Genomic DNA, 7,256 nt, shown 5'->3' with positions numbered 1-7,256 from the left:
TTAGGGTAAGTCTAGTTTGTTGCTCGGTTCCAAATTTTCAAAAACTGACCCCTTTCGTTCAACTCTTGGTTCAAGCTATGGATCATCAAAATCGCCCGAACTATACCCATTCCTAAGTGGAAGAAGTGCAGAGAACCGATTGTACCTCAAGATTATGATAAATAATCTTCGCTAGAAAAGTCCAATTATTATAAATTAATCCAGATGGTCGGAGAAAATTCTTTCATGAAACATGTTTTCCAACAACAAAGTAATTGTCTTGAAAAAAGTGAATCCATAACACTTAAACCATTATTGTCTCTCTTTATTTATTATGTTACGTATGGAAAACTTGCACGATCCCGATGTGGCGAGCCCAAACTCACCGGCACCATTGGATGATGTGGACGACCCGATGGGAGCTCGGGCCCACTGCACCTGGTGCATCCGTTTATCTTTCCACATGATCTAAGGGCTACGAGTCCACATACACCTATTGGATTGCACCTAACAATGTTTCGCTAAGTACACCCAACTCCCCCCTCTCCACTTCATGTCCTTCAGAAATTCTTGCTCAAGAAAGTTTGCTCCGTGGGAATAAGTCATAGTTATATAAAAGGTCCTGAGATGGTCGTGAATTCTCAAGAATTCTAGCCGAAAAGGCTGACGATCGAGAATATAGTCCGCACAACTTGTCAACGAGCTTGATTAAGCCAACGCACTAGTGAAGGTCTTAGTCCTCTTTTAAAAATATAAAATTAAGTGTTTGTTGCTTTAATCATACTACAATTTCACGTTGCACCAATACTATCTATTGCATATGGGGAATCCACGTAATATGTGATTGGGTCAAAAGGAATTACTTTTTGTCCATGTGCTTTCACAACATTTTCTAGTTAATTTTAGATACTTTCTATCTGTCTGATCGGATCCCACTTCCACAAATTTCCTAATCAAGTCCTCCCGACATCAAATCCAGCTCCAAGTGAACATCAGCATACTCTATCAACATCATAATTGGCATCGTCCAACAATTACGTTAGCTGAAATTACTCAAACTTGGCATTCAAGGATCTCGAGATGTAAATGCAAGCCGGTCTCCATGAAATGCTCTAGCTATGCCATTATGCAATGGACGTCTTGCTGTAGTACATGAAGCTCTAACTAAGGAGACCTCTTTTGAGTCAACTTTAAATTAATCAGCTAACTACCGGAAGTCCACTGAGTCTTTCCGCTCTCAACCGGACCAAATCAAAAGGCCACATGACTATGGTGTAGAGAACGTCGAATTGAAGATTTTGCACATTCATACGAACAAATTTTGCCTTAGGGAAGCTGCTAACTAGATGTAACGCGTCGAAATCTTAAAAGCACTTCCGAATTTGTATTATTTAAGAAGCACTACAGAGGTCCCTTTTGTTTTTCCTCGTTCATCCGAGCATAAGCATTTCGTTCGATGTGTCTTTTTTGGCAGAGAAAGAGATCGCAGAGACGACATGACCAAGGTTAGTATTTGCACTAACTTATTCTAATAGTATAGTTGATAGTTTTTATTTATTTTATTTTGTGTTTGTGTACATTCGTTATCTGCTAATCAATGTTCTAAGTTTTCTCCACCATTATGCAGAGGAAGATTGTGATTAAGCTTGGTTTGCTGGGCCAAAGATACAGGACCAGGGCACTTCAGATTGCAACTACAGCGGATGGTGACAAACCCTAGGAATCATATATAGTAGTCAAGATACCCCATTACACAATTTAAATCCCAAAAATATTATTATCGCATTTTAAATAAATAACATTATTCACAAGAAGTACTCTTTACACAAATTGGTATTGTAAAGATGGTTTTTGTCGTAATTAAGCTAAAGGGGAGTCATAATAAATCAAGGGTATCTTTCTCTAAGAGTAATCGGAACCTTATGATAGAGCTCTAAAGGCTTATTCAATCGAGTATGATTTTCACTAAAGCTTTTCACACGTTTAAAGAAAAGACTACCCAAAAAGACATCTTCAGCCATTTTCGAGGAAACTGAAAAAATTTTGAAAATTTTCTTGATTGTTAGAATTTTAGGTTTTTATATATTTTAAGTTTTTTGGATTTTCAAAAAGTAATTTTATTTTTCAAAATTTTTAATTTTCTAAGGATTCTTATGGATAAAATTTTTAAGAATTTTTTAATTTCCCAAGGATTTTTATGGATTTTTGAATTTTGAAAATTATTCTGAATTTTTAGTATTTTTATGGTTTTCTGAAATTTTTAATTTTTTAGAATTTTCTGGACCTGTTAAATTTTTAAATATTAAAAGACAATTCGGACCGGGTCAAGAGACCTGACCCTACTAAACCGATCCGGACCCTATAGGTTCGGGTTGGGCTAAAACCGGGCTGGCCTCAAAGCCCACTTTAACAAAGAAAAGGCCCACGCGGACTTTTTTAAAAAAGGGGCGGCCGCCAGCCCACTTAGATTCTAAACCACTTTACTGCGGCCCATATCACACCAGCCCAAGTAGACAAAACAGCCAATTTTCTCTTTTTTTTCATTCTTGTTTTTTTTTTTTTTTTTTTTTGGTTTTCCTTTTCTTTTTATTCATTTTTATTTTAAATCGTCGGGTCTTCTTCTACTACAGCTTCATTACCCGAAGCTTCCCCCTCGCCCGAAGCGTGCTCTTCACCAAAACTCAACCAAAACCACACCAGCCTCAGAATGTGCAGTCGCCGTTCCAAAGAGTTCATATGAAAGCGAATGCACTTTTTCTCCCTACTTTTGGACATTTTGAACAGAAGCAACGGCTTGATTTGCCGTCGTACACGGTACGCCAATGTAACGTGTTCAACATGAACGACTGACTTTAGGGGCTTTTTTTTTATTGGGAAAAATAGTAAAGCCAAGTTTGGGCAAGTAGACATATGTAACCCAAACGCATCTCATCATTTTGCAATATCTTTTGTAAGTTTGTTTGGTGTACCTATTATTATTGGGAAAATTACAAAAAAAGTCATAAACATATTGTAATTGTATCAATTTAGTAAAAAACTTATTTTTTGACCAATTGAATCTTAAACCTTTTACAATTATTTCCAATCAGTCCATCCGGCCAAAATGACTGGCCATAGCTAACATGGCAAGCGGCCGACGCCAGTGAAATTTTTTAATAATATTTTTATTTTTAAAATATTTTATTAATTTTTAATCTTTTTTCCTCCTCCTTTTTTTTTTTCCTCTCCCTCCTTCCTCCTCCTCTCCTCCTTCCCTTGGCTCCGACAACCAACCAAAGGGGAGGGCTGGGCGCGCAGGGCAAGCCCTTGCCAAATCTAGCGAGGGGGCCTCGTCGTCGCCGCCAGTGTCCTGGGCGAGGCGAGCCCCCACGGCAAGCCCCACCGATCTAGCAAGGGCTCGCCGTCGGGTGAGGCGAGCTCTTGCTAGATCCGACGAGGGGGCTCATCGTCGCGTCGGCAAGGCCCTCCTCGCTTGATTTGGTGAGGGCTCGCCGCCCGACGATCGCGAGGGGAGCCCTCATTTGGATCTAGCGGGGGCTCGCCCGCATTTGTCGCTAGGTGCTCACCGCGGCGAGGCGAGCCCTCACTAGACCCGGCACAGCGAGGCCCCCTCATCAAGTCTAGCAAGGGCTCATCCCGCGGCCGCCTCAATCCGGCGTCTAGCCACCCTTCCCCCTCTAGCCGATCGCCAAAGCCAAGGGAAGAAGGAGGAGAGGAGGAGGAAGGAGGAGAGGAGGAGGAAGGAGGGAGAGGGAGAAGAAAAAAAAAGAGGAAAAAAGATAAAATAAATTATTAAAATATTATTTAAAAAATGTCGTTGGCGTTGGCCGACTACCACGTCAAGACGGCTTTGTCATTTTGGTCGGATGGACTAATAAGGAATAATTGTAAAAGGTTTAAGACTCAATTGGTCAAAAAATAAGTTTGGGACTGAACTAGCACAATTGCAATAGGTTTAAGATTTTTGTGGTAATTTTCCCTACTATTCTTCTTGACGAAAGTTCATAGAAGTCAATAAATTTTTCATATACATTGTGCCCTAAATATAACGCCTACATTGTCATCGTTTCATAATTTATGTTAAGGATTTTGCTAAAACTCTCTCCAAGAGCACTTGTTAATAAGTGTTCTGGAGGCTCATGTGAACAAGATTTGTTAACAGTTTCCTATACACAATTCTTTTTAGTGTCATGTGCAATCAATGCTTAGGAAATCAGAATGTTTCCATTAAGTATGCTTAATGACTGTTCAGGGCACCCATTGATCGGACCTAAATATGTATACTAAAACTAACTAAAGCTTTTTCCCATGTCTATAAGGTTTGTAAAGGTCAAATTAGTGCCTTCATTTTAGGAGAAGTTCATGAAGGCTTTTCATTGGCTCAAAGCGAAACCAACATGCTGGCCTGCTGCATGGATAATTAGAGATATTGAAAATGAGCAGAGCACTATAAATTAACATGTCGAGAGAAAAGTCAACTTGCACAAGCAATCTTTCTATAGTTTTCTATCATACGACAATTCTTCCCGATGGAAAAATTGGAAATATATTTTCAAAAAACATATATATCTCAATGTTAGTCATGCGTAAACTAAGCCTTGCATGTAGAAAACAATATATACATACATGCATACGATATCACACCGAACAAACGACGATACAGAAGAAACACATGAGATTAAACGAAGAATAACAAAAAGAGTAAGCAATATTAAGGACAACTATTAGGCACTCATTTTCCTATATGGTATTAGAGTACAATTCAAGAGTGGTTTGGCTTTCTTATTATACATCCAATCGATCATCACATATTAAATTTTTCGTTTTGATGGAACTAGACCCCAGATATATAGTATGAACCCATAACCTAAGTCGGCGGCCGGATTACAATTTCAATGCAAAATGGCGGAATTTGCTAGGAACTATCGTAACATTTCTGAGCGTCAATTTACCGGAAGCTTCTCTTAAAATGCTTTTCTTTGTTCTTTTTTGGGGGGGGGACTCCCAACGTCAATGCTGCCTTGCCCGAGAACGCTTCAAAAAACGCGTCGCAAACGTGTGTCCGTACTGGATTAAAAAAAAAACGTGTGTCCGTACAAGAGCCAAGTGCTATAAAGCCGTTCATCGCCACCCTCGTCTTCCCGCAGCTTCCAATCAGTATTCGCTCATTTCTCTAGGGCTTACGCGCGCCGGCTGGTGCATAACATTCAGCTTCCATTGATTTGATCAGAGCATACCTGAGAAAACATGACGGTTTGTGAATTCTGCTTCTGTGATTATGTTTGGGTGTCCAGATCTCCTGTTTCTCTTCTCTTTCATCTCTTTGAGTTAGCTGGTTTCGCGTGTTGACGTTGTCTGTGCACTGATCCGCAGAAGAAGATCGTGTTGAAGGTTCGGATGAAGAGCCAGAAATGCAGAACCAAGGCTCTTCAGACCATCACCGAAGCAGATGGTAACGACCCTCTACTTCCCATGAACTTGGTTTTATGCTTAGGTTAATTGGCCTCATTCGATGATGTTTTCATCGCGTCTGATCTTGAATCATCACTTCTGCTCAACCTCAGTTCCTCCAAAACGAATTAATAATTTTCACTTCGACTGTTGCCGCTGTTTTAAATTACACAATCAATTTCCCTGACAAGCTATGCTGTCGACATATGCAGGTGTAAACTCAGCGGCCTTTGAAGGAGAAGACAAGGTGGTGGTAGTTGGGGCAGTTGACGCAGTGCCTCTGGTCAACCGTTTAAGAAAGAAAGTCGGTCCAACTCAGATTATTAGCCTCGGAGAAGGGAATTGACGCCCATGAAAAGAAAATACTCACATGAAGAAAATGACATGACTCAGATTTTTCTTTTATGTTCTTTTCCTATTTTGAGAGAGAAAGATTGTCGAGTTTCATTAGGAGGCTGCTGAAATTTTTTTGTATTACTTTTATTGGCTCTTTTTACAATTATGATTCGACATAAATAAAAATATCAAAGATGTTAATATATTTAGTGAGATATTACATATACAATCATTTTTTTTATATGTCTATGTGTCTTATTCCTAATTTTTGGCGGTAAATAGATCGAGAGTCTACATATGATCCTAGAAGCGAGTCAATCAAAGTAAATACTTCGTTTTTTTAACTTCCTTCTTCTAGTCTTATTAATATGTTTGCTACTAAAAATTTTACATATTCATTCGATGAGAGGGAGGGGGAGAGACATGGCCATGTAAAAGGTCAACAAGTCTTAAGAATTCTGGTAAAAAAGGCGGACTACAATTGTCCTTACCAACGGGTTCAATGGGAAAACTTTTGCGAGGGTCTTGGTCCTCTTTTAATAATAAAAAATAAGGTCTTCGTTCCTTCTATAAACAGAGAATTCCCCTAATTTCTAGTTGGGTCAAATCAGTACGAAGACCTGCTATCAAGTAAAAGGTGGTAAAGGACGGGTGCACTGACGTTTGGGCCGCGGTTTCATACTTCAATTAGGCGACTCAAAATTTCTTATAATCAGATCAACCTTGAATATCTACGACATTTTTCAAGAATATACCGATTAAAGTCATTTTCAATTGGCAATAATTGCACAAGGATGACCAAATATCGTTCCAAGTCCCCAACCCCATGAAATGTTACATCTACGAACCAGTTCGAAATAGCCTTCTTGATAAAAGAATCAAGTTGAGCTATAAACATCGTTTGGTAACTCCCAAGTCAGTTAATTCAGCTGCAGAAGTTGAGGATCCATGATTTCTCAGCATTAAAATTTCCTTCCAAGAATTACAAGAGACTTTAGAGATGGTTTGATAGAATACATTATGCTTCTGTGTGAAAAGTAAAACTTGTTGGGGGGCCTCAGGGACGTCTGGGACATCTCTCATTCAGCAAAATCTTGACCCAATTGACAGAATTTCTGGACGTGTACAAATCCAACTCTTTCAAGACCACCTTTTGAGTTATGACTATACATTGCATCGATTATTGAATGGTGATAAATCGATCATGGGGAGATCTTCATTATTTGGAGGAACTCGCGAGCATTTGAGAAAACATTAATTTTCCTACTCCAGGAACTGTGCATGTGCCTTATATTCTTCGGACAGAGAGATGAACGGTGGTCCTAGCTGGGAATTCTAGATTACTGTGCACTTTTTGTTACCCATGATTTCTTGTCACATCCGTTGGTTTCATTTCTATGAAGAATCATTATTCAGCAACAACTAGCTGCCTCATCACTTGAAGCACTAAGGATGGTCAAAATTGCTAGCTTCCTCATCTGTCCTGTGTC

General features: G+C 39.3%; 1 long non-coding RNA gene across 1 annotated transcript; it reads left to right on the top strand.

Annotated features, from left to right (window-relative positions):
• The first annotated feature begins 5,137 nt into the window (after window positions 1-5,137).
• On the top strand, window positions 5,138-5,974 carry LOC120293306. The gene is made up of 3 exons (XR_005551061.1): window positions 5,138-5,232; window positions 5,353-5,431; window positions 5,643-5,974. It is a non-coding gene; the product is annotated as an uncharacterized LOC120293306 (long non-coding RNA).
• Window positions 5,975-7,256: the final 1,282 nt, after the last annotated feature.

This window comes from Eucalyptus grandis, chromosome 5, assembly GCF_016545825.1.
Source record: "Eucalyptus grandis isolate ANBG69807.140 chromosome 5, ASM1654582v1, whole genome shotgun sequence".
Classification (NCBI taxonomy): domain Eukaryota; kingdom Viridiplantae; phylum Streptophyta; class Magnoliopsida; order Myrtales; family Myrtaceae; genus Eucalyptus; species Eucalyptus grandis.
The sequence above is the reverse complement of the archived record's forward strand: the minus strand, read 5'-3'. Positions and strand labels throughout refer to the sequence as shown.